The 27,576-nt window shown below is 36.3% G+C and overlaps 1 long non-coding RNA gene across 1 annotated transcript; it reads right to left on the reverse strand.

Moving 5' to 3' along the window:
- Positions 1-713: 713 nt before the first annotated feature.
- On the reverse strand, positions 714-23,194 carry LOC146761562 (uncharacterized). Its single transcript, XR_014944251.1, has 5 exons — positions 23,038-23,194; positions 16,073-16,176; positions 10,761-10,807; positions 10,251-10,292; positions 714-812 (listed from the first exon to the last, which is right to left on the reverse strand). It is a non-coding gene; the product is annotated as an uncharacterized LOC146761562 (long non-coding RNA).
- Between the last annotated feature and the right edge of the window lie 4,382 nt (positions 23,195-27,576).

Raw genomic sequence — 27,576 nt, forward strand, 5'->3', positions numbered from 1 at the left:
TTCTAACTCAATGAAGAGTTTTTATGGCAGTTGGACTAGGTCCCAAATACAGAATATTATTACAGTGGGACTCATTAGTTCAGTGGACTGATGAAAGCCAAATATTTGTAACAAGTACTTGAAATATCATCAGTTAGAGGAAAAGAAAATCTTTATAGGACGGAAAAGAGGTAATCATTAGCTGGCTAATATTAATGTGAACAGTTTGCCTGACTTCAGTCAAAGCATATGTTCAGGAATTGCAGTCCACAGAAGGTTCATTTAATACATCAATTTATATTGAGATATCACTAAAAGAGAGAAAAAGTGGGGGGGAAAAAAAAAAAAGAAAAAAAGGAAAAAAAAAAAAAAAGAAGAAAAAAAGCCTTGAATATATGAAATTGTCTTGGATGTCCTGACATGTGGCTTTGGTGTCCATACACTTCTCTACTTATTCATTCACAGCCTCAAAGGTTTGTCAATAACCAATACTCCATACCAAGGAAGAGCAGTCATATGGATAGTGAAAGCAACTCAGCATTATCAGAATTATCTCAGATGGTCTGGACTGAGCAGAAACATGAAAATAAACACAGAAGACTACCTTTCGGTACAGAGGGGCTAAATAATCAGGAGAGAGAGTTAATGGCACTTTTCTGTGTAACTTGGCAACTATTTTGAGAAAATACTGTGGGTAACTAAAGGTTAGAGAAAAATATTCTGGGGTTAACTCACCAGACTGTTTGAAGATAAGGTGTTTTATAACACATACCATTGTGGATAGAAGTGTTTGAGTAGTTGACACAATGAAGGATGGTTTCTGACAGATATACCTGGGATGAAGGGTAAAAAACAAAATGCTGCTGTGACATTCAGTACAGCATAAGGTCACGTCGCATTAGTTGTACCACTCAATCTGACATAGTGTATCATGATGTGAATGTTCTAAAGTCAGGGTCATCACTGCAGTGCTGTAGATCTGAATGTGCCTCAAAAAAAGGAGAGATTCCCAAGAGAATTTGGAAAGATGTAATTAAGCAAACATTTTCCTCTAAAAATTTTAAAGGAATGCAAAATTTTGCAGCAAAGGAGAGACCATAAAAATCATATACTGATTTCTCTAATCCTTTTTGCACTACAGATATTTGGGAAACAAACAAACAAACAAATAGCAACAACAGCAACCTGATCTGAGGTGAATAAAGCTTTAGTTTCTACAAAGCATTGCAATCATGCTGAGTCAAATTTGATACTAAGCAGTGGCAAAACAAGGAAACAAATAATTAGAAGGAAATGAACTTGGCCATGTCACATGTCAGCACCTCAGGTCAGAACAGCCTGAACATTTAGGTTTCCAAGAATCACAAAATCTTTGAGGTTATAAGAGACCTGGACCAACCCCTACTCAATATAGGATATCCACAGAGGTTTGCCTGGGACCAGATCTATGTGGCTTTTAAATATTTCTGGCAGACTTTCTCTGCCTGAGCAACTTGTAGCAGTGCTTGGTCACATGCACAGCAAAGTCCTTTGTGATGTTCAGAGGGAACCAACTATGTTCCAGTTCGTGTCCATTGTCTCCTGGGTGTCAATGAAAAAAGCCTGGTCCTGTTTCCACTGCATCTTCCATTAAGATAATTGTAGATACGGATGGGATCCTCCCATGCCTCCTCATCTCCAGGCTGAGATCTCTCAGTCCTTCTTCAGAGGAGAAATGCCCCGATCCCATTAAAAAAATATTAATAAAAATAATAATTAATTAATTAAGATGCTTAATAATAATAATAATAATAATTATAATAATAATAATAATAATAAATTTCTTCCCTATGTCTTCCTGCCCATTGTCAGAACTTTTCTTCTTTTTAGAACCCTCCTTTTAACAATAGAAGCTCTTCATACTTGAGAATTCAGTTTTGCCTATACTGCTTTGAAAACTTGAGGCAGCTTTTCTGAGAGTGGCTGTTCGTAGGAAGCAGAACACTTCCTTGACCTGTCACTCTGGTATCTATTGCATCCCAGTGTGATTTCACTGATTTTCACTGTGTGTGGTCTGTTCCTTATGAGGGTGTCTCTACCACAACTCAACCTCTGCATTTGATTTGATAGCAGCCAGACAGCTGATGAGTACAGGTGTAAGTGAATCCAAATGTTGAAGCTAGCTTCAGTATGTGCTGTCACTGATTCAGCAGATGTTTGTCTTGGTTGAAAAGAATGTGGCTATGGTTGATTTGGGTAATTTCAGTCATTTAAACATTAGGCCTCCAGTTTAGGTCATTTTATTTTCTCATAAAGTATTGCAGCTACTGATCACTTTGTAAAGTCAAATCATACTCCTAATGTCCAGATACCTTCTAAGGATCTTTATTTAAACTTTTCTGTTAGCTTATCTCAAAACTCAGAGTTCATCAGTTTAAGTATCTCCATATATTTTTCTGGATAAAAAGTGATTGCTGCTATCTATCTATCTATATATGCAGAGTTCCTTTCAGTAGATAGCAGACTTGCAATTAATATAGAATTTCAGCTCCCAGTGCAACTTCCCTTCAGTTATTATTTCAAGTCCAGCTGCTTACAAGTGGTAGAATTGTCATACAGAAATTCTTTACTCAGCTTCTTGGAGGGAAACCTATGTGCATTTTCGTCACCAGGCAGATCACTGTGTTAGAAATATATGAACCAAGAATCTGATGAAGTAATAATAAGTCCCTCATTACCTTACAGAATCACAGAATTGTAGGGGTTGGAAGGGACCTCTAGAGATCATCGAGTCCAACGCAATTAACGCAAAGTAAAGCCAAAGATTTTGAGGTTATGTACTTTTAAATGTGGTTCCAGAGTTTTAAGTTTACTTCAGAAACAGTTTATTAGTACTTTGGAGAAGTGAATAATATTGCAGTGTTGAACATTTCTTTATGTATGTTAAATTATTTTCTCAGTCCTAGCTCAGCTCTTCAGGGAAATTAGGTGTTAGAGAAAAATAAATTAATCTATTTCATGTATTTTAGTAGAAATAATCACAGTAAATTAATTTGCACTGATTTGAAAAATCAACTAAAACAACTTTGGTTAAATTATATCAATTAGTTTTGATTCTGTGTAATATGCACTACATCACTTTGGCAAGCAATCTGAGAAATGGGAGGACTGGAGGAGCTAAACTACTGGTGGTTATGTAGTACTATTTATAGGGAGGTTTTGTTGCAAAGAAGAAATTATGCTTCATTTAAAAACAAAACAAAACATTGTGAAGTATGTTTTTGTTCTATATATGTGGAAAATATCTTTTTTTCAAAGGGAAAACATTTAAGAATGAAGAGATGTCAGATAATATTTAGAGCTTTCACGTCAGTATTAATAAACATCTTTATGAATCTTTAGTTTGACTGTCTGTTAAAGCAGCTACACAGTAGAGACATCAGTCCAAATTTTGGCATCAGCTTTTTTCTGCCATGAGCATGGAAATCTGCCTTACCTACCTGATGATGTGAAACTTTGTGCACCTGAAGCTTTGATATTGTGTTGTCTAAGCAGTCACAAATACTCAAACACCATTTTAGAATCTATAGGGTCAGTCTATCTTCAGCTTTGGAACTGAAACTTGGATTTTGAAGTTTCAGATGAAATTTTTAACCACCAAGTGATTGTGGGTTTTTCTGTTTGTTTGTTTGTTTTTCTTGTTTCCTTTCCTTTCCTTTCCTTTCCTTTCCTTTCCTTTCCTTTCCTTTCCTTTCCTTTCCTTTCCTTTCCTTTCCTTTCCTTTCCTTTCCTTTCCTTTCCTTTCCTTTCCTTTCCTTTCCTTTCCTTTCCTTTCCTTTCCTTTCCTTTCCTTTCCTTTCCTTTCCTTTCCTTTCCTTTCCTTTCCTTTCCTTTCTTTTCCTTTCCTTTCCATTTATTTATTTTAATGTTTTAATTGTTTGTTTGTTTTCTTAAAGATGTTACTAGAATTCTTCATTAGAATCTTGAAGGGTTCTTTTCATTTAATGTTGTTGAAAAGTTTGTAATCATGAATAGAGAGATAAACATCACCTTGTGTCTTTAAGTCAAAGTCGGTGTGATGTTAAGCACTTGAAAGACTATGGTCATACCAGTAAATAGAAACAAAATTTGATCCAATCTTCACTATCTTAAAATAATTTTTCTTGACTTCCTTGTTTCCTTCATTCCTAACTTCCTTCCTTTCTTCTGAGAGACTAATTAATACATATATATGTAGATTATGATAACATAGTAAATACAAATACATTGTGGTCTATGGTCTTCTGAAGATATGAGCAAGTCACCTAGGGATCCCATTATAGTCAATGGGGGAAAAAAAAAAAAAAGAAAAAAAAAAAAAAAAAAGGTAATTTTAATTTCAATTCAGTGTTTTCTGAAGCTGACATACAAAGTAGACCAAATGATTCAAGTCCAAGAAATGATTAATTCTCTCCACTTATCATAAAGAGGAAGTATTTAACTCATTTGCTCTAGGAAATCAACACTCCCAAACTAATAAAACAAAGCATAGTACTGAAGATGTGATCAGGCTCTCAATCCTGAACACTGAAGAACATTTCTGCATTTACTTTGCTATCTGTAAATAAGCATCAAGACAGTTTTTGGCTCATTCACAAAAGGAAAAATATTATATGTGTATATATATGGACAGTATAGGGAAAATACATGGTCACTCTGCATTGTTGTATTGAAGTAAGTAGAACTTGAGTTTCTTGTTTGTACTTTACACAGAGTTTAAGCTGGCACAGTTCAGTAGTTTCTTAACAGGGATGTGCCACAGTTAAAACACAGTTCATTTTTTTTGTTTGTTTTGGGCTGTTTTTGTTTGTTTGTTTGTTGTTGTTGTTGTTGCTTTTTTAGATTTTATTGTTTGTTTTTTTTTTTAATAAGGAGCAGATATTCAGAAATCTCATCCTGAAATATGTTGCATATTTTTCATTAAGCTCCACAAAGGCTTGATCCAACCCATTTCTGTTTTAAATGAATTTTTATAACATATATCATTGGCCTTTCATAAAAAGTATTTCCCTTTACTGGAATGTAGATTGATTTATTTTGTTATCTCCAAATTGCAGGGAGAATCTTTCATGTTTTTAATGTTTTATATCAAATATGAAACAAACATTAAGTTAGTTTATTTTTGCAAATCTAAAATTCCATTATTCTTATTTAGTCAAAAATTTACTATCACTTTTTGCCAGAGGAATATTCCATATCATATGGCATCATGAGGAACTGCGTTTTGGCCAAGTCAGCTGCCAGTGCTCAAGGGCAGGTTGGGAACTGGTCAGCTGGTAGTGAGCAACAGCATTAACAGCATTGTACATTGTTGTTATTGTATTTTTTCCTTTATTTCCTTTATCTTTTTTTTCCCCTGTTTTTTTTTTTTTTTTTTTTGTTGTTGTTTGTTTGTTTCTTGGTTTTTTCCTTTATTATTAAACTGTCCTTATCTAAGCCCATCAGTTCATAGAATCAGATGACTTGGGCTGGAAGGAACCTCAAAGACCATTTAGTTCCAACCCTCTGCCATAGGCAGGGTTGCCAACTACTAAATCGGGCCCCAGATCAGGTTGCCTAGGACCCCGTCCAATCTAGCACCTCCAGTATTAGGACAATTGAGCACCTCCAGTATTAGGACATCCACAGCTTCTCCACACCAGGATCCTCATCCTGCACCCCAGCCAGTGGTAGGATTCCATGCCCATGCAAACTTCTTGCACTTTTCAGTTCTTTCCCCTGTTCCACTGGTAGGAGCAATTGAGTGAGCAGCTTGTGCGGTGTATAGCCAGTTTAAACTACAGCACGTGTAGTTCTTTGAATGAAGATTTTAACAACTCTTCTCTCTTCCTCCTACGCTGTTTTCCCATTGTATCTAAAACATTGATCAGATTAGTACTTAAGCTCTTTTCCTATTTCTTGTTTCATATAGAAACATTTTCTGGTTATAAAACACACCTACAATATCTTGTATTAATTATATGTTTTTGTGTTTATTAGGGCCTTTTTCAGATTATTTTTTTCCTCAAGATTCCAGATAATTTTCAGTTGGATTGTATGGGGTTAAGAAGATGAGGAACACTGTAGAAGTAATAAGCTTAAATGAGAAATTCTTCCTGTCCAGTTGTGCTGTATGTGCAAATATTATTTAATATATTTCCCTAGCTCAGAAATCTGAGATAAATTCAGTTGAAGATTGTAATTAACTTCTGCTCTGCTTTAGTCATTAAAGACCTCTCAACTTTGCTAATTTTGTCATTTTAAATTGCAGTGATCACATTTTTCAAATCTTTCTCACATCAGACTTTTCTATGTTGTGATTCATACCTCATCTTCTGTCTGCAAAAAGCAAAACATGAGAGCTGAAGCAGAAGTATGTAGTCTTCATCCATGAGCAGTAATTCAAAACTAAATGCAAAATACTTTGTTTCATCTGATCAAAGAATGAACCACTACTTTGAAGACACTGTCATCTTAGCCCTTCTGAATTGCTGTCATGTCCTTATTCCAGTCATTCTTACTTAAAATGAGTAGTGGCTGTGATAACCTATAGCTAGCACATTGAATATTGCAGAGGAAACTGAAAAATCACAGAAAAAAACAACAACAACAACAAAAAAACCTGTCTGTCTTGCTGAAAATTAAGATATAGTGTTTGTCTTACTGCTTAGCTACAAAATGTCCATATCAAGAGTTATAAACAGGTGGTACAGACTTTTATTCTGACTAGTAGTTTAAAGAACAGTTACAATTACTGTAGGGCAGAACAGACACATAAGAAACTCAGTTGTGGACCTGTGGGAAGTCAAGTGTATTCATTTCTGCATGAGCTTGCAATTCAAGCCAGGCTCAGTCAGATACACTTACAAGTTTATAGTTTGTTTATTGATATTTTGCTCATAACAAGAGTATCCCAACAAAGCTACTTTGAAGAGTGTTGCTAGCTTCCTTAAAAGGCCGTTAATAAAGCAGCTGAAAAAGCTGCAGTAAGTGATAATCTATGTAAATTATACCTTACTACTAGAAGAAAAATGCCAGACAACGAGAGCTAAATCCTCTCCCCCCACTCTTCACCTACCAAGCAAGCAAACAAGAGGCAACATTCTTAACAACAATTCCCATCTTTTGTCATGAAATTCTGCTTTCACTCCCGCTTAACTGGTAATTTCTAAAAGTGAGGAAATTAAAAGGATTATCCAGTTCCACAGCACAGAATACCCAACAAATTAAACACCAGAAGCTACATTTGCTGATAACAGATCACACTGTAAAACTTGCTGTATACCATTACTCAGATATTTTGGACCTAAAACTTCATTAAGCATTCATGAACCTCTTCACTGCAGAAAGGGAAAAACACAGTCCATAATATTCAGATGGTTTTTGGGGGAATAAAAAATATCTTTTTTACTGGAATAAATTGAAATGCATTTAATCAAAAACTGTAGTAGGCTCTGCAGCTCTTTTTGAGTAGAAAATCTCTTCAGAATCACACCACTATTTGGACCTTTTATTTTCAACAGTTGATTTTTCTGCTCATCTCAATACTTTGTTTTTGTCTCACACAGATTTTCCACAAATGTCTTAATCTGGAGACATTAAGAAATGAAAAATCTACAATTTTTCTGAATGATTTTCTTCAGTGACCATAAACTTAATTTGTGTCTTATTGAAGTGTTTCTGTTTTCAGCAATTACTCTCAGCAATGTGTTTGGTCTTCTTTTATAGGTTTACATATTTGTGGGGTTAGCAGCAATCGATATGTTTTCTCCATACTTAGGCATGTATGATTAGACTTACTGCTGTTAATAGTGTAAGAGCTTATGTTATCAGCGATGGGTATTCTGGTCTTTCTCATCTCCATCATGTTCAAGTCCCAGTAAGATGGAAAGGCTAATAACACTAATCAAGGTATGTGTGAAGCCTTAGCAGTTAGTCGTCCTTCAAAGCAGGCAGTTGTTTACCTGTTTAACAGTAGTATAACACATAATCATGAATGATTTTCCTGGAAAGCATGATTATCTGTGTGAATACTTAGTAGGGTTTGTACTCAAATGAAAAGTAACTCTATATTACGTTTACAAAACAAAAGAGTGTGTTTTCTCTTTCACATATGCTAAGACGTAGGTTTTGCTCATATCTCAGTGAAGCAGCCATAATAGGCTTAGGATACTACTCTAGAGTGAAATAGATACTGTATACCAAAAAGAGATGAAAATAGCACTTTTATAAAGTTCTGCAGTATGAAAGCATTTCTTCAGGAATATCTTAAATCTACAAATGCCTCACAAAGATTTGGCTTCTCTTCTTCCTTGATGCAACATCATATGCACTAACTATTCCCACAGTAAATAGAAATCTGGTTTATGCTAGCTGGATTGTTAACTAAACCCAGACACCTGTTTGCCAGTTATAAAAGTGTACCGCTGTTGTAATGCTATCCATCTGTAGTATACACCACATTGCAGCTGTGGTGCTCGCAATGAGTTTGAATTAGTCCATTACAAAAAACACACCTCATAGATTTTAAAGTGTTTGATGGGTTTGTTTTTTGCTTGTTTTATTTTATTATTATTATTTAATTTTTAAAATTTTATTTTATTTTATTTTATTTTTTCCTTTCATTCTTCATCCAGGTCCCAGCTCACACTGGGATTTACAGGATTGAAAGAGCTATGTGTTATTATCCATTATATCCACAATGGAAAGAAACTTGAATGTAATACTACTGTATAAAGAAAATTCAAATCTTACTGACCTAGAGAAGATTGCCAGTGTACTAGCATTGACAACTGCTATGCTGGATATTCATCTACACTACTGTATCCCTGGAACTGGCCACTGCAAAGTGACTACATTTTCTGGTAAATGGAGAGTTAGGCACCCAAAACTAGAATTTGCAACAGCTGCATTATGGGTTGACAGCCAGTAGGAATTATTTAAGGAAACTGTAGGTCATTATCTGAAATTTATGACACCTTGTCCTAGGTTAAACACCTATGAGAAAACAGTCCGAACATGACAACATATCAGTTAGTTCACACACTAGGGCATAGAAGAAGAGTCTTTTGTCTAAAGGCTGGGTAGCTGATACACTCCTACTCTGTAAGTGGGAATTACCTCAGCATGGAAGAGCACATTCGATCATCTAGCACATTTTATCATTTCTGTGAGGACATGATCCCTTCATCACATAGGAGGTATACCTCTGGTATTCGCTGTAACCCAAGTCCCTCTTACAGCACTTAGAGTTTCTGCAACCATACATGCTGGTAGGTCTCATCTTTTAACATTTCTTATGTGGAAAATTTTAAATTCAAATTTTTTTTTTTAAATGTTTTAAATGTCTAACACTTATTTTAATATTTCCCTTCATGTTTACACCTACAAACTCAGAGGAACAGAAATGGAAAGCTAGGTTGCTTAGATTGTGCCAGGTGAACTGGAGAAAGGGCAGAACTGATGACTATAGAGGAAGAATCTCTTTGGACAGACCACGTGATCTAAACTGAAAACAAATTAAAGATAAGTAAGGGTGAGCTGGAGGATGTAACCACAGCAGAAACACATCGTGCTGAGATGTTTCTAGTCCAATATAATGTCAGTAAGAGAAGAGATAATGTGATGGATTGTCTACTGTAAGCACATTTTTCTAATTCTCTTTCCTTCAGTTCCTCTGCCATTCTTTACCTGAAAAGAATCAACTCACTCTACAGCCCAGAAGAAGGAAGAAAGTCTGAAAAACACAGACATGGCATTACTTCTACACCACAGATTACATCATACAGTCTGTATGGAAAAGGACAAATATACTCACTGTTCCCGGTATTTTTATCAGCCCTCTCCTGCTCCCTCCATGCCATTAGATCCCTTAGGCTGTCTTTGCTCATTCCTCACACCCACTCTGTAACTCAAAGCTGTGGCCAGAGTTCAATCTCATACATAGTTCTCATCATGACACTCACATCATCTGGCTAAGAATCAAGCATATTTTTCCTGAGGATGTAAAGTGAAAGAACAGTTCAACTCCAGTGGTTGTTCTCACCTCAGGTACCTGTAATTATTGATTTTATTATCCACAAATATTCTTCTTTCCAGAAATATATATGTACATACATATACATACATATATATAGAGAGAGAGAGAGGGAGAAAGCTAAATTTGAATCTGTTAAATATATGGATTCCTGAAATAATTTCAAGGAAGGAAATTATCTGCAAAATGAATAACAGAAATTATTCAGTCATTTGCAAATTCTCCAGTAATTTGTTACCTTAGCAGTTGTCCCCAGGATTTTTCCTCACACTCCTCTGAACTTCCGGAGGGGAAAAAAAAGAATAAAAATATTGTATTCTTAGTATCTTATTCCATCTTCACTTCTGCATTTCATGCTGTTGTAATTATCAGACATGCTAAGAGATAAACAGGGAAAATGCTCTACTTCTAATCCATTTTATACAAATATGAATAAAACCAGATAGAGGAATATTTGCATTAATCTTTCTGCCAGCCAAATCACTATCCTAATGTTGCCACCTCCTTATACTTCTAAGCACATCTTATCTCAACCTGACAAATGTGATACCCTAAGTATTTTTGCAATATGAACAATCACAGTCAGTATGTTCCAGCTGATATTTCTGCCTTGCTTATAATATAACTATCACTTTTTCACTGAAAACTGTCTTATTAATTAAAAACTATCATTGTTCTGCTGCATTCTGTTAAGATATGTATATTGTCTAAACCTGTTCTCTGCACCAGTACCACAGTTTTAACTTACCACAAGCTCCACAGAGCATTCTTCTTGCATCTCATCAGCATGTTAGTCTTTAGGAAAAAAAAAAAGAAAAAAGAAAAAAAGGTAATAAAGCTAGTACATAATGATAAAAAGGGGACAATGTTTCAAAGTAAGCCACAAAAGACAAAGTCAAAGCAGCAGCTGCACCTCACTGGTGATGAGCCCATGAAGAATAAGCGCATCTGCTTCTTGCTGTTCCTTTCTTGGCAAGCTTAATGTAAAGCCCTCAATCGGTAATTTTTAAACACAGCTAAAGCTGTCAGCCTAAAAGATAATTAAATTACTGAGAAAGATTTTCTCTCCTGTTTTATTTTGGAAAAAATAGTGTAGTGGGGTTTGGGGTTTTTTATTTTCCTTTCTCTTAGAGATCAGGGAGAATATAATGCCTATTTGCTAAACGATCATTCATGTAATCAGTCTGCAGAGCATTAAGACTCTTTGAGCACAGGATATCTTGTGCTACCCAGTGTTAAGGATTAAAAAAGTTGGAAGATTAGGGCCCAAAGAAGGGGGCAAAACAAGACTGCAGCTCTCTTCCCTCAGTGGGAATGACTTCAGTATTTATAACAAAGGTTTATTGTTCTCATAATTTGCTGTAGTAGATCCATTTTAACTGTGCATCAGCCACATTTCATAGTGGATTTTCAGTTTGGATAGTTCTCCAGTTGAAAATCTGAGGCACCTTGAGCTGTCGTTGAGCCCATGTGACACTAGGCTGGCAGTCACCAAATGAGTTTCACCTCTGTCAAAAGGGAAAAACAATAATCGGGGGAAAAGATAGCAGGACTAATTGGCGGAGCTTCTCACTAGGTTTGAAGGGGGAGAGAGTGATAGTGAGACTACCCGTGATAATGTGTGAGATGGCATACTTAAGTTAGAGAGACAGGATGCTAGTGGGGGCCTTCAACCTCCTGTGATGTGCTGGCAACACTGCAGCACACTTGAGATCTTATGACAATGAGCCAAGGACCACTGAGGCAACATAGAATCACAGAATCACAGAATTGTAGGGGTTGGAAGGCACCTCCAGAGATCATCGAATCCAACTCCCCTGCCAAAGCAGATTCCCTACACCACGTCGCACAGGTAGTTGTCCAGGCGAGTCTTGAATATCTCCAGAGAAGGAGACTCCACCACCTCCCTGGGCAGCCTGTTCCAGTGCTCTGTCACCCTCACTGTAAAGAAGTTCTTGTGCATATTCGTGCAGAACTTTCTGTGCTCCAATTTCTGGCCTCTCTTGCAGAGAGGGACACCCAGGTCCCTCTCTGCAGAGCTCCTCTCCAGCAGATCATCTCCAAACCTGTACTGGTGCATGCAATTATTCCTCCCTAGGTACAAGACTCTACACTTGCTTTTGTTAAACCTCATCTGGTTTCTTACTGCCCAGCTCTCCAGCCAGTCCAGGTCTCACTGAATGGCAGCACAGCCTTCAGGCATGTCAGCCAATCCTCCCAACTTTGTATCATCAGCAAACTTGCTGAGGGTGGCCACCATCCCCTTGTCAAGGTCATTGATGAAGATGTTGTACAAGACCAGACCCAGCACTGACCCCTGGGGAACACCTCTAATTACAGGTCTCCAACCAGACTCTGCACTGTCAATGACAACCCTCTGTGCTCTGCCAGTCTGCCAACTCTCAACCCATTTCACTGTCCACTCATCTATCCCACACTTCCTCAGCTTTGTTATAAGGATGTTGTGGGAGACAGTATAAAATGCCTTGCTGAAATCAAGGTAGACTACATCCACCACTCTCCCCCCATCCAGCGAGCCAGTGACAACATCATAGAAAGCTACCAGGTTGGTCAAGCATGACCTCCCCTTGGTGAACCCATGCTGACTACCCCTGATAACCTGCTTTTCTTCCAGCTGTGCTGGAGATCCAGCACAAGCTGTTCCATCACCTTTCCAGGGACAGAGGTGAGGCTGCCAGGCCTTAGATTACCAGAATCTTCCTTCTTGTCCTTTTTAAAGACCAGAGTGACACTGGCTATCCTCCAGTCTTCAGGCACCTCCCCCATTCTCTAGGACCTCTCAAAGATGATAGAGAGCAGTTCAGCAGTCACCTCTACCAGCTCCCTCAACACCTGTGGACGCATTCCATTGTGTCCCATGGACTTAAGAACATTGATATTACCTAGGTGCTCATGGACCACCTCTTCCCTAACTAAAGGGAAGTCTTCCATTCCCCAGACCCTCTCTCTAACCTCCAGGGTCTGGGATTCCTGAGGGAGAGCTTTTTCACTGAAGACAGAAGCAAAGAAGGCATTTAGTATCTCTGCCTTCTCAGCATCCTCTGTTACTAGAACACGCCCTTCACTTAGTAGGGGACCCACATTCTCCCTAGTCTTCCTTTTTCTGTTAATATACTTTTAAAAAACCTTTTTTATTATCCTTTATCACTTTTTTATCACCAGATTAGGAGAAGGCAACAGGGAAACTCAAGGAAAATTCAAGGAAATTAAGGAGTTATCCTTGAAGAAGGCCTGGTGGGATGATTCCCGTTACTGGAGTGTGGCAATTGATGGCTACATGCTATTCAGAAGGTACTCAAGCCTTTAACAGAAGAGGCAGGCTTGGAAGAAGGGGAGGAGCTGTTGCTGCGGAGGATGTGTTGCTGTCTACATCAAGGAAAGAATAGTGTGTAAAGAGCTATCCCTGAAGAATGGCCATGAGCAAGTAAAATGCTTGAGGGTGAGACTTTGAGACCAAGGCAACCTTGTGGTTGTGGTCTACTGCTAGCAGTCTGATCAAGAGAAGCCTGTAGGTAAAACCTTCTTCTCCCAGATACGGAAGGAAAAAGTTCCTATAGTTCCAAACATTGTAGGGCTTTAATCATTGCTTTTTCCATTTTTCCATATTCTTTATTTTTTCCCAATTTTGTACTGTTTTAATATCTTTTGCAGCAGAAGAGTTCTTTGAGAAAAAGAAGATTTGAACAAGAAAAAATATATAGTAAAATTGTTGAGTAAAAAGTATATAGTAAACTAGAGTTAAAATTGGTTTCATTTATTTGAACAATAGTGGTCTTTATCCTGCAATTTTATTTTGCATGGATTAACTTCAATTCTGTTTACAGAATTAATGTTTTCATGTTGGTTTGTTGTTGTTGGGTTTTTTTTTTTGTATTTTATTGCTGTTGGGTTGGTTTTGATTGCTTGCATTTTTACTGCTTTTGCTTAGTTACCATTCAGTAGTTGGTAACCTCGCAATTTTTAAATAATATAAACTAGAAAATATAAATTCATACCATAATTTTATGACTTTTTTTTATCTGCTGTTTTTAGATACTATGTCTAAATCTTCATTTACCCTCTTCATTGTTCAAAAATATAAATCTCTGTTATGAGTCTAAAATTCTGAATTACTTCAGCAATCTAATGAAACTGGAGATGAATATTAAACTGCAGGGTAAACTCATAGTGGAGATATGATATCTGCATTTAGGTAAATGACAGGAAAAATGTTTGCGACCATTTTCTCTTTAGAGAAGACGTACAAACTGCTCACAAAATTCCATGTTTTCTACTTAGTAAAGTTAAAATAAAGTGTCTTGTAAGCTTTAGTGGGAAGTGGATCACACCTGTTTGCTTGTAGATAGATGGTTGCATTTCCTTAAACAGAGCGTTCAATATTAAAGAATAGTTACTTGGTGCTAAGGAATCAACAGTTACTTTCTGTTGAAACAGATTTCTTCAACAAGTAAATTAATTCTCCACAAACTATGATTTATACTTGATTTTGAAAGTGAAACAAATGGTAGTAATGTGAATTATTTACTGAATATGTTCAGTACTCAACTGAGTGTGAATGTAATAGTATTTGGAGACTGTGGATTGACAAATTATTGTCTTATATCACCTAAACAACCTTCTCAGGTTAGGTGCCTAGCAATAAAAAGAAGCAATTTAATGTCAAACTTTTGATTCCTGTAGGGAACACAGCATGGAAGGTAAGAACATGTGGTGAACTCTGCATTCATGAGTGAGGGCCAGCAGCCAAAAACCAAGACAGCGTGAGCAGTTGCTGGTGATCAGGAAGTCTCACAGGGAGAAGAATAATCTCATATTTGGCTTCTTGGTTAAATTAGACCTAAGGCAGCATCAGTGAAGAGAACATGCAGAGAGAAACAAGGCAGTTAATGTGTCAGCTGGTGCAGATGGGAGTTCAAATGCACTGCCAGAGACTGGGAATGCCAGACTTAATACAAAAATGGTGGCAATACATGGGAGGATATAGTATCCTGTTTGATGTGACCATTTCTGACTGGCTGGAGCTTTCTGTCTAGACTGAGATGATACAGCAGAACACTCTCTCTTCTACCAACTTCAGACTGTACCCAGTGCTCCCTCCTTCAGTAGGGATTAGTGTGTGTGAGAAATTTCAACAGTAACTGCATAATTACATAACAGGGAAGAGGAGAGCAGACAAGAAATCAACAATAAAGGGGAATGGGAAATTAAGAGGTTCATAATGAAAACTCTGTAGGGAAAGAATCCAAGGATAGAATGCAAAAAAGGAGGGATGCAAAGAGATGACACCTGGGTTGGAAGGGACCTCAAAGATCATCTAGTTCCAGCACCCCAGTCTGCCACCCACTAGATCAGATTGCCCTGGAACCCATCAAACCTGGCCTTGATTGTCTCCAGGGATGAAGCATCCACAACTTCTCTGGGTAACCTATGTTACTACCCCATTACACTGTGAGTGAAGAATTTATTTCTAACCTCTGAAGTTAGAAGCTGTACTGGGAGTCTTGCAGAAGGCACTGCGTTTGAGGAGGGAGTGATCTTGAGCAGGCCAGGTCTCCTCTGCTGGTTTTCTTATGGTTTGAGAAGCCTGTGCCTTAACACAAGTATCTTCTGTATGGGAATTTAACAGCATCCCGTATGAGGCTGTGCTGCATGCTAGTGGGTGTAGTGACAGATAATGCTTCATCCAGTCAGGAAGATTTCTATTATCTAAATGATTTATGGATATAATCTGTAATTTATAATTCCTCTGACAAAGGTAAACTTTCTGTGGATCAAGGAGTGGCCTTTCTTATTGACTTCCAGAAAGAACCATGTTCCACCTCTTTCTTGTGCCTCACCTCCTCTGCCAAAAAGATACAGCTAGAATAGCAGTATATTGTACTACTCTGATATAAAGCAGTTTTGCCATTCTCTTGAAATCAACAGTGAGATATAATATCTACCCATTATTTTGGTGTTACCTTTAGTATCAGAATCAGAAGGTTTGATTTTGATCACGTTCCAATAGCACTTACAGAAAACGTATGCATCAAGGCTTACCCAGTTTTCATCTCATCCATTCTTCTCTTCAACAGCCTGTCCAAGTGACTGATGGAAGAGTAGTTCTGTTAAGTTTGTCTCCATTTGGCATCCTGCCTGATTGACTGAGAAAGAAACAAAAATCTCAGACTCCCTCACGCCTTCTCAAAAGTATGATATCACAGGCTTCTCAGCCTCCAGGCATTTGGGCTGCTTCAGGATGGGAGACCACCATTATGAGACTGAGACATCAGATGTACAAACTACCCCATGACTGGGGTTTAACTGCCTGTCATGGTTTAATAATGTTGTAATTTTGCTATCAGTATTCCACATCATAACATCATATAAAGCATGAATAGTTTTACTGAATCTGCAACTTACAGAAGAAGACTACATCTCCCAGAGAACATTACGGTCAGAGATGGGTCACGGGACCTGGACACTATATTATCTCTCTCTGGCAGGCTGGACTGACGTCTTTCGAGTTCTGGCAATCAGGGGTGTGTGTGGGAGCCTTCAGCCATTTGCCTAGATTCACAGTAGGTTTCGGGACTCATTCTCTTTCCTATTTTGCTTGATTCATTAGCTTAATTTCAATTATATTATATTATATTGTGTTATCCTGTATTTCGATATAGTATTTAGTAAATAAGTGTGCCTCCTTAGATTGTTGCCTCTGTTTTCTTTTCCTAATTAACTTTTTCTTCTGGCCTAGGGTCCCTGCGGGGCCCACGGCCCCCCTGTCACGGACACAGGTAGATTTTCATTTAAACCGTGACACTTCCTTTTCATAAAGAGTTTTGAGATTTGAGGTTTGTTCATCAAATAGGAACTAAACTAAATGCTTAAACATTAGCAAACTTGTTAGAAGTAGCACTCTACTTGCTCTTCTAGGTTTTATTATAGAATGTGCTTTTAGAGAATGGAAAATAAATTTGGCTAAATACTTGGTCTCATTTAGAATATGATGCTCAGTGCTTTGCTATTTTTTCCTCCCTGGTGCATCATTTTACTCTCAGCTTATTCTTTTTTCTTTCCTATTCTTTTTCTTTCTGTTTCCTATTTAGTAGTCTGGCTCAGGCTGCCAAATCAATTTTACATCTGATATTACTGCTGGGAATGTATAACTAAAGTAAACTAAAAAGGGTGACTTAAAAAGTTTGACAGAAAGAAGTTTTTCAGGCCTCAAACTGGTTGCTTATACTATGTTAGTAGTATCCACCAGGAAGTTTCAAACAAACAAACAAAATAAACATTTCCTTTTTCTGTCTTTGAAACAGTTTTTATAACATTTTATTCAAGATCATCTAACTGTCTTTTAGAGGTAAGCTCAACAGATTGTGTGGGGATAAACTGCGTTTGTTATCATCCAAATAAAGAGAGTGAGGTCAACATGAAATGAAAATTAGCAAATAAAAGAAGCCTATTTTTTCTGCTATAGAAAAAATCAATAAAGAATGTAGTAAAAAAAAATTAAAATTAAAATTAAAAACAACAACAACAACAATAACAAAGTCACCTGTTTGCTTTTCACTCTCAACACTATATTTAATGAAAGATTAAAGATAAGGAACTGGTATGTGTTACAATGAAAGTTTCTACCAGTGCCTTAATATGATATCCCAAACTAAATCTCACAGTTTAATATGTAGCAATGAGTAAAGATATTATGAATCATTTATATCAAAATTCTCTTTTGTGAACGCAACAGGGATAAAAGAACTCATCAGAATCCTATGTTTAGCCTTTAAAAACAAACAAACAAAGCAACAACAACAACAACAAAAAATACAGATGAGTATTTTCAGCAGTACTTGACACTAAACTATCTATTGTAGTAACAGTGTTCATACAAAGAAAATGAAGGATTTAAGGTAAGATCACAGAATGGAATTTAGTATGTGCTATAAAATGATTTTATTTTTTTTTTTTAACTGTCAAATGTGACCAAAATGTAATATTGATTTTAAATGGAGCTTCAGAATGATTAAATTTATTATTAAAGTTGATTAAACTGATAAAATGATTAAACTGTTAAAATGAAGCATTAGTAGGAAAATCCAACATAGACTTGGCCTTGATGAGGAACTGTTGCATATAAATTAATTGCAATAATTATCCAAATGATCAGTTTCTAAGATCTCAGACCCAGAACTCTTTATAAAAAATGAATATTTTCTACATCGCTAAGAAATTAGATAGACCTTGTCTGAAGCTTTTACAATTTCATATTATTTCTATATATCATTAATTGGAGAAAAAAATATTAATGAGTCATGTCTGTATCTAATATCAGTGTAGCTGTGTCAAATTGCACTGATAGTCTATGAGACTTGGTAATAATATAATAGTTAAATTATTTACAATACAGCAGCTATTAATAATTATTCACAATATCTTTATAACAAAATATATAATATATATATATGTAAGCTAGGAAGATTTAAATACACATTTATTATTATTATTAACAATAAACGTCACATTGATATTTCATTGTTCTTATGGAGCTCTTATAGTTTATGGAGAGCAGCTTAAGTGAAAATATATTGCAATGGTACCCACCACAGAAACAACACAGTACAGTTCAGTGCTTAATCTCCTTTGTTGGAGCTGCAGAAAGATTTTTAGGCAGCTTTAATGGTAGCTTAGTTATAATGCTACACAGATCAGTGGGATTTAATGACACTTCTAAAACCATGAGAATGAAGAATTAAACAAACACAACTTTAAACCATGAATAGTTTTGCCATCTTTTATTTGCCTGTTTTATTTTTATCCATTTTGTTCTCACCTTGTTCACAAACACCTTGTTTCTCAAGCACAATTTATCTTTGTTAAATCTGTGTTGCCTATTCTGAGTCATCATCTCCATCATAAGCTCAAAAAATGATTTCCAAGAGGAGTTTACCAGTTTTCTGAAGGATTGCACTGAGAAATTCCAGCCTGCAAGTTTATGTTGTGGACTTTTATGAGGATGGGTGGAATGTTCACTTTTGTTCAGGTAGTGGGGTTCTCTTCAGTTGTCACAGCCTTTTATGGATAGTAGACTGAATATAGGTCAAGTTCTCTCACATAAAACATTGCTCCTCCTTGACCATGCACAGAGGCATGAACCAATGAAGATGAGGGCTATGGAGGTCTTATCTCTGTCTGCTGAAACATAATACCTGGTCAGAGAAGAATTCACATATTTCTCATTCAGTCATTAGGATCTTAAATGGGATTTACAACCATCATATGATGATAAAATTTGAATACAAATATTTGTATGGGGCAAGTGGACAAAAGTGAATACAGAGAAATTGACACTATAGTATGCAAACCACTCTAAGTATATCTGCTTCTTTCTATTCCATTTAAAACTCCACTCCACTTAATTCCCAAAGTTAATGAATTTGTGATTAATGAAAATTTTGATTGGCCTTCCTACGAAAAGGGTGGTAAAGGAGAGACAGAAGCAGTTAATACAGCAGATAGCTGATTGAAAATAAGATAGCAGTAAGGGGAAAATTTGAAATCCATTAAGCTAATCGAACTGATAACAAACTTACAGTCTTCTGCAAAGTCTTGTATATATGCTGCAACAGAACTGAAAGTTGAAATGTCTCCTTTCCTTTCTTTCCATACACTCAGCCTGGTTACTATTTCAAAACCTTCCCAGAATGATCTGTCTGTTATCAAACATTCTTTGGGCTTAATCTTTCTAACTCTATATCTACTGAAGATTTCTAGTTCCCCTTTTTGTTTACGATATTTTTCCTTAATTGTATTTCTCACAGCAGTTTCCTACTGGCTGGCAAGTGTGTAGCGTCTCTTGACTGATTCAACTACTGTTGTCTCTTGATATTTCATGATTGCTCCTCTTAGTAAAGGACAATTAATGAAGTAATGAACAGTTAATCTAGTTGTGGGTTTTGTGGTTTGCTTTTTTTTGTTTTTTCTTTCCAATATACACTACTACTTCTGGTGGAATAATTGGGGTACTTTTGGAGGAAATATTTCCACTGACACACTCTATCTTTTGATTCTCTGTTGAAATCAGTTGAAAAAAATTGTTCAGATCCACTGAAGTGATATAAAATTAAAAGTCCTCAGATCATTTTTGCTCTCCTGCAAGTTAAAGGAACCTCTGCTTTTAAAACTGCTTTACTGAAATTAAGCTACTTGATATATGCCAGCTTCAGTTTGGCCTAGAAAACTGTAGGTTCACCAAGAGCGGCTCTTTATGAATGAGGTCAAGAAGCCCTCAAAGACCAAACACTCATTCTTAAACATTGCCACTACTCCTATGCATAGAAGTGTCTTAATCCAATTGGAAGTGAAAGCAGGCAGATGTAATACATAAGGTACAGAATGAGCCTTCTTCTGGTCCTTTTGCTATTAAAAGAAGAGTTTCTTGTTGCATACCATCTGCCAGCTGCACGGACAAATATAATTGCACACATAGGTGTAATTCAATAATGACAAAATAATCTAGAATAGAAGATGTATATCAACATAAACATGTTAAACTTTATAATAGATTGGTTTTAGTCTCTTTCTCTGGTAAGGCTTGTGACTTTTCCAGGCACTCAAGTAGTTTCATTTCTTTTCTTTCCAAGCTGCTTATTTACTTCGTAATATATTAAATAATTCCAAGGGAAGTTAATTTGCTGCCTCATTTAATTCATAAAGCTAATTTATATAAATGGGGATCAGACTTCATAAAAGTTAACACCTAGACTGAAAAGTGAAATGAAAACAAGTCTTATTAGTACTCTTTTTTTTTTTTTCCAGATGACTCATTATGCAGTGAATTTCCCTTCCATTTTTCTCATTTTTTCTAAAAAGTCCTGAAAACACTGAAAGCTGAGCAGATTTGTTTGTTTGTTTGTTTGTTTTCAGTAGACAACAATACTTTGCAACATCCTTAAATGTCCACAAAGATTCCTTTCTGCATTAGAGGGGTCTAATTCTTTTTTCAGCACAGTTTGGTTTCTTTTCTCTAGTGTTCATAACTTTGTGATGTTAAAGTTACTAAATATTTAGGGAAAAAAGTACTTAGCACGTCAAAAAGCTAGTGTTCCTTTTAACTTGACAGACTGGCACTAAAAGAAGATGACAGTAAAATTGCATTTTTCTTCTCCTCTAAGCTTCTAACTATTTTGATGTATTTATCTATTTAATATACTTCTATGATTCTATGATTTTTATGATTCAGTTGTCATTTATCAGCCAGTTAAAAATTCCTTTCAGCTATTTTACGATGACATCACCACTAATGTGAATTTTTAAATGATATGTTATTTTCCAGCCTCAGGTCTGATTTATTCAAGTGTTATCGCTGCTTAGGACCAGATATCCAGTGTGCATACAACAGGAACACACTTTCTTGAGATTTTTGCATTACCAGTTCGGAGAACTGAGCTCCTCCAAAAAGAAATTCAGAGACTGTGTGAGTCTCCTGTATACTTTAAAAGTAGAGATAGTAATGAGACCTGCACGGTTATCTAACAATTGAGTAATTTGGGATTCTTCTTGTTATCTATTTCTTTCTTATTGTTCTTGGTATAGCTATACACTTTAAGTTTATTGTTTGTGGCAGGATTTGGAAGAATGTTTTCTGCATACAGTGTAGTGGTAAGAAGAAAGAAAAAAGAGAAAGGAAAAAAAATCAAGCTTACAAAGACCCACAGTGCACAGTAAGTGTAAGGCACAAACGAAAGTCTTAAGCTTCATGGGTTCTTAAAAAGAGCAAAGTGCTGAAAGCACAGTATCTGATAAATCAGGATAATGCAGTTTTAAGTTCTGGTATCTCATTACCTGTCATGGCTCTTAGATTCAAGCCAAGCCTGGGGAGCTGGAGGATATCAGATCTCAAAACTAATCCTGTTTGCCTGTCTTCATTCTATATCAGTAAGTGCTGCTTTTTGCTGCCACTATTAAAGTAAGCAAATTAAATGGATTTTTCCTTCCTGCCACTGATAAGAGGGGGCCTGGGGCCTGTACTAGGGGGTGCACTGATTCCTCATTTTTATAGAAACTATTGTGATAAATATTTTCCTTCTTTATTAGCATACTAACAGTATAACCTGGAGGGTAACAGTTTATTTTCAGTCAGTCTTCCTGTGGGCAAAACAGTGGAAGCAAAGTGCCTGTGTGCCCCAAAATCCTCAGCCAAGTTGCGTTCAGACCAAAATCTATGTATTCCACTTTTGCTACTTCTGTCAACAGTACTAGTTTTGTTCAATCACTTATTTTGGAAGATCTTCCGCCACGAAGATAAATGCTATTTTGATTCATTGTCCTGTCTCAAGTCTCAAATCTCTAAACTTGCTTTTCTTCTGCTATCTTTTCATTTCTCTTATTTCTTTCCTTGTTCATAGTGATTCTTCTATATTCTTCTATTATTTTTATTTAATTGCAGTCACAGCATTCTACATTCCTACTGGAACAGTTAATTAACATATCTGCCATTACTTCACAGATTAAAACTGTATTTAAAGTTCTACTGATTTGTCTTTTCCACTCTTTCACTTTTTTCTTATGAGTGTAAAAAAACTTCCCCTTCCTACAAACTCATATGGATGGCTAAACTCAAATGTCAGACTGATTTAATTCACAGTTCTAGTTAGAGCCCTACATAATTCTTACTAGCATTCTTTTATACTTGAGGTCTACCATATCAAAACATTGCATAATCAGAAGTGAAAGGGAAGTGAACTAAAATAGCAATAGCAAAGCATCTATTCTTTTGAACACTGATACTTTGGAAAAAATAATAATAATAAAAATCAAACCTTAAGCCCTTTTTTTTTTTTTTGTCCAGAATGAGATTTATAGGAGCTGCAGCTGTGTTAGTTTCCCCTACTGTCTGCAAATGAGATTACATCTTAGTCAGAAGTACCATGCTTCAAGGAAAAAAGATATTTTAAGCTCTCTGCTGAAAACTACACCCAAAGTACAAAATATCAGAAATAGTGAGGTAGAAGCACATATACCTTAAAAATGTACTCAGGCGAATGGCTGACTCTTATTGCTCTTCACACCAAATCTGATAAAAACTCACATAGTTTTCTTGTAGCCCACTGGATTTTTGCAGAATTTTCTCTCATTATTTCACCACTGGAGGTTTCAGTGCCAATGTCATGAGTGACTGGTTTTCTGAACCTGAACTTTGATGTTTTTGATGTCAGTGTACTTTCAATCAACCTTGAATGGCTGGGTTGCTGTGTCACCACTAAATGAAATTACAGAGCTGCACAACATGACAAATTGTTCCAATTGCACTATTATGACTATAACACTACACATTTTCCTTAGAAACAAAATATAGAGAAAATGGAATCTAAAGCCTTCAACCAAAAATTCTCAAAAACAAATACCTAAACGGGCAAAATTGATCTCTTATTAAGAGCTCATTACAAAAACAAACAAATAAACAAACAAACAAACAATGACAATGACAACAACAAATTCATGAATCAACAAATTTGATATATTCTAAATTACTTAAGCCAAACCTTCTGGCTTGGACAACTGATAAGAGCACAGGCTAGAGAATTTAGTCCCAGCCCTCCTAAACTTGAAAGGAAAATTTGCCTTCCTCCTAGGATTTACAGATACTGTGGCATATCTCACTTGCTTTGGGTAGCTGCAGCTGAGGCAGACTGGTCAAGGGAAAGAGAAAAGCACTTTATGTCATAGTTCATCAGACTTTCATAAAAAAATTGCTTTAGAACAAAATGATTCACCCTGTCACACAGCCATGTTTTTATCATTGACTACAAAGATATCTTTGGATGATTTATTTAGAGAAATGTAAAGATAGATCTGATCTACACACTGATGGAATTATATGTCTAAAATAGAACACTAATTTTCTCTGTAAAAACAAAGCAGGAAGAATCCTTACTGAGAGACGGAACACTGATCTGCTGTGTAGCAGAAGAGATTAGCTCAAATCTGTTGCAGTTAATTTCAGTTCATTTATGCAAAGTGTAACAGATACAGAAAAAGAAACAGAAAGAATCTAATTGCAGAAAGTTTCCATGGCTTCTGGTTAGTACATCTGTGTAGACTTGTGCACGAGAAGTTCTGTTTGAAGTTTTGTTTAATATTATAAACTCAATTACTGCAAACATTAATTTAAATAAACTTATGATTTATATCAGTAGACATACAGGAAAGTTGTAGATTTAGGGCATCCTATTTGGTAAATTCATCTGACTGTAGACAACTTGTGTGTCTTTCAGCTCCTGTTTCCACCAATGGACATATAAACTTCTAAGAAGTACTTCTCCTTTTCAGTAGAACTGATTTCCTTAATATTTTCAAAGGCAGAATAAATTCACACTTCTCTGAATGCCACTTGACTGCAGCTATAAAATGTTAACAGCTTGAGAGAGTGCTAATTAGAGCATCATAAAATTTATTGGCCTTCTTTGACACTAACTTAACCAGGAGATGAAACTCAAGCTGTTAGGAAAAGCTGAGAGTTTTTCATCCATCTTGATGCTTGAGCAAGGAATCTTCAAAATCTGAATTCAGTTTTAGTTCACGTAAATAAAAGACACTTTTTGTTAAGTGTCTTTTCATCATATGTTTATTTCCAGTCTCCAGAGCCACTTATCACTGGCAGACCTTTTAGGTTTGTACTGGAGAATTCATAATAGCATTTTTTCTTGTTCTGCTCTTCTCAACAAAGGGCATATACACCTGCAAATGTGTAACCACACCTGACTAATAAAATTAATATAAGACATATGTAATATGAGACATAAAATTTCACATCAATGTCCACAGAAATGGGACCCAAATAATTATTTCCGGGCTCTGGTAACTGAATACACATACAAATAGGTATAAAACCTGCAATGTTCGAATACATGCTTCATTCTGAGATCTGTTTGATATCTGTCTCTACAGTGCCATGAAGGAAGGATTAGGTACAAAGCAACATTACTTTCTCAGAAGAATGGATTGAATCCTGAATCAAGCAATCAAATGCTTATATCACAGGTATCTAGGTAGAACTCTGCATCGTATATGATTAATAGAATTAGGTAATATCTCACAAGGACCTCAGGGAGTAGATTTTATCCACCTCCATTTCTGTCACTTAAGTCTGCAGATAAGCTTTTCCTCTGTGGGGCTTCACAAGTATCCACATCTTTTCAGTGGTCTTTATAGAAGTGTACAGAAATATATGGTATTTTTACACATAGTCAACTTCGACGTGTGGTATGGGTGCTCCTATAGTTACTAGTTGTTCTCTCACTGCCAAATATCGACACTGAGATTAGATTCCCTGTTAGATGAATTGAGACTCCACAGCCTTGATCCAGACACAGCAGCAAGGAAACATGTGAAATGTATTTGGTTGGAAAATAGGCTTTTCATGCCATACTTTAAAAACAGTTTTCAATATCAGTCTTAGTCTTGCATAATCTACATGAAGTATGCAGCATCCACTGATGGTTTTTTTCCATATTTGAGGTTTGAAAATCTGGTTAGATTTATTGAAGCTAAAAATTAAATTTATATAAGCTTTTTTCTAAATAGGATGCAAGATCTTCTGAAAATTAGACCTTAGTTACTCAGGGAGACCTTGAAATCTGGATCTGGAAACTATTAAAAGATCTTGTTCTCTTATCCCTTGAACTTATCATCTGTGGGAAAAGACTGATGCCTGATTTCATTCTACTTTATGTAATTGTAATTGCAATTGTAATTGCTTGGTGAAACAGTACTCCTTCCCTGTAAAGTCAGAAAAACCCAGGAAGTTCCTTAAAAATTGTCTGTTATTGATTGATAGCAATTAGCAAAAGTAAAACAAATAAATAAATAAATAAATTTAGGCATATTTTTAATTGAAAAAAGTGTACATATTATTATCATTCTCCAGTGCAACACACAAGGGCTGCTCCGAAAGTAACACCTCCTATTTTATTATTCTTGTCCACAACTTCAGAAGTGTTTGTTGATTGTATAACAATAGATGAACCTTCTTACAAACATTTTGTTACATGTTGTTGCCATATGACAAATGGCACAGAAGGGTAGTCTGACAGAATTACATATGACATGGAAGTCTGCACAAAGCAAAGATGTGGAATTTAATACCTCCTTGCAGAAAAAAATCACACCCATTGACATTCACTGGCACTTGTTGAATGTTTATGAAGACCAAACAGTGAATGTGAGCACAGAGAGGCAGTAGGACGGGTGATACTGAGGTAAAAAACAAGCTGTGTTCTGGAAGACCATGCAGATTCTTCTGAGAACAGCATACAGTCCCTTATTCATCACTGGCAAAATTTCATAGCTGATGGGGCTGACTATGTTGAAAATTGTTTTTCAGCTGAGAATTTGTTCTATCAAACAGTGTTATAGTGCTCTTTGTATTTACTCTATCTGTTATGGAAATAAATAGAAAACATTATGTAGATTTTCAGTCAACATTGTCTGTGATAAGTTGGAATGATAAATGTTTTTAGAATATTTGGGATTTTCCACATGAATAATTCAAATTGCGCTCAACTTTCCCAGAAGTAATTAGAATGTTCAGAAGAAATTTTGAACAGTTCCATTAATACAGCTAACACACTAATAATTTGTTTATTTTTTATTATACATGCATTGGAAGTGTCAGTGACAACTGAGGATTGTTTAAAATGCCAAATTACTTATTTTTCTTAACCAATAAATTATTCATGTTTTAATACCCAGAAGGCATATTACATGCATAGAGGGGCTGTATTCTCAGTGCACATAAGTACTAAGACATTTACTGTTTCATTTTCGTACTATATTCTGAGTTGGAAAGGACCCACAAGGATCATCAAGTGGAACTCCTGCCCACAGAAAAAGACCACCCAAAATCCAAACCCTATGTCAGAGCACAGTGAACTCTGGCACTCAAGGCTGTGCCTATGGTCCTGGGCAGCTTGTTCCAAGCCCAGCACCCTCTGGCTTTCCCTAACCCCCAAGCTGCCACCTCCCCTGACAAATCTCCACAACATTCCCTTAGTCCCTGATGCTGTCACAGAGAGCAGAGCTCAGCACTGCACATATGTTCCCCGTGCAGAGCTTCAGCTGCCATGAGGCCTTCTCTCACACTCCTCCTTTGGCTGAGCAAAACAAGGGACCCCACTTCTCATGTCTTTGTGCTCTAGAACCCTCATTATCTTCATAGCCCTCCTTTGGATGCTTTCTAGTAGTTTAGTTTAAACTTCATATATTATGGCTCCCAAACCTGCATGCAGTGCTGAAGCAGTGCACAGCTCAAAGCAGAATATTGTCGATTAAGATTAGATTTGAAGATTACTTGTCTTGAATCTTGAACACACAGAAGCTGCATAAACTAAACCATACAAAATGCTTAAATCAGGGACTTCTGAGAAGGTAGCATTCGGGTGATAGTGCACATTTCATCATTACTGGCTAAACAAGATAAAGTGTGACACTGACCAAATGTAACATGCTCCAAATACACAAAGCCAACAAAATGAATGCTCTTTGACTCCTTCAGTTATGAC

This window comes from Coturnix japonica, chromosome 3 (assembly GCF_054131305.1).
Source record: "Coturnix japonica strain WE chromosome 3, WE-NBRP24, whole genome shotgun sequence".
Classification (NCBI taxonomy): Eukaryota; Metazoa; Chordata; class Aves; order Galliformes; family Phasianidae; genus Coturnix; species Coturnix japonica.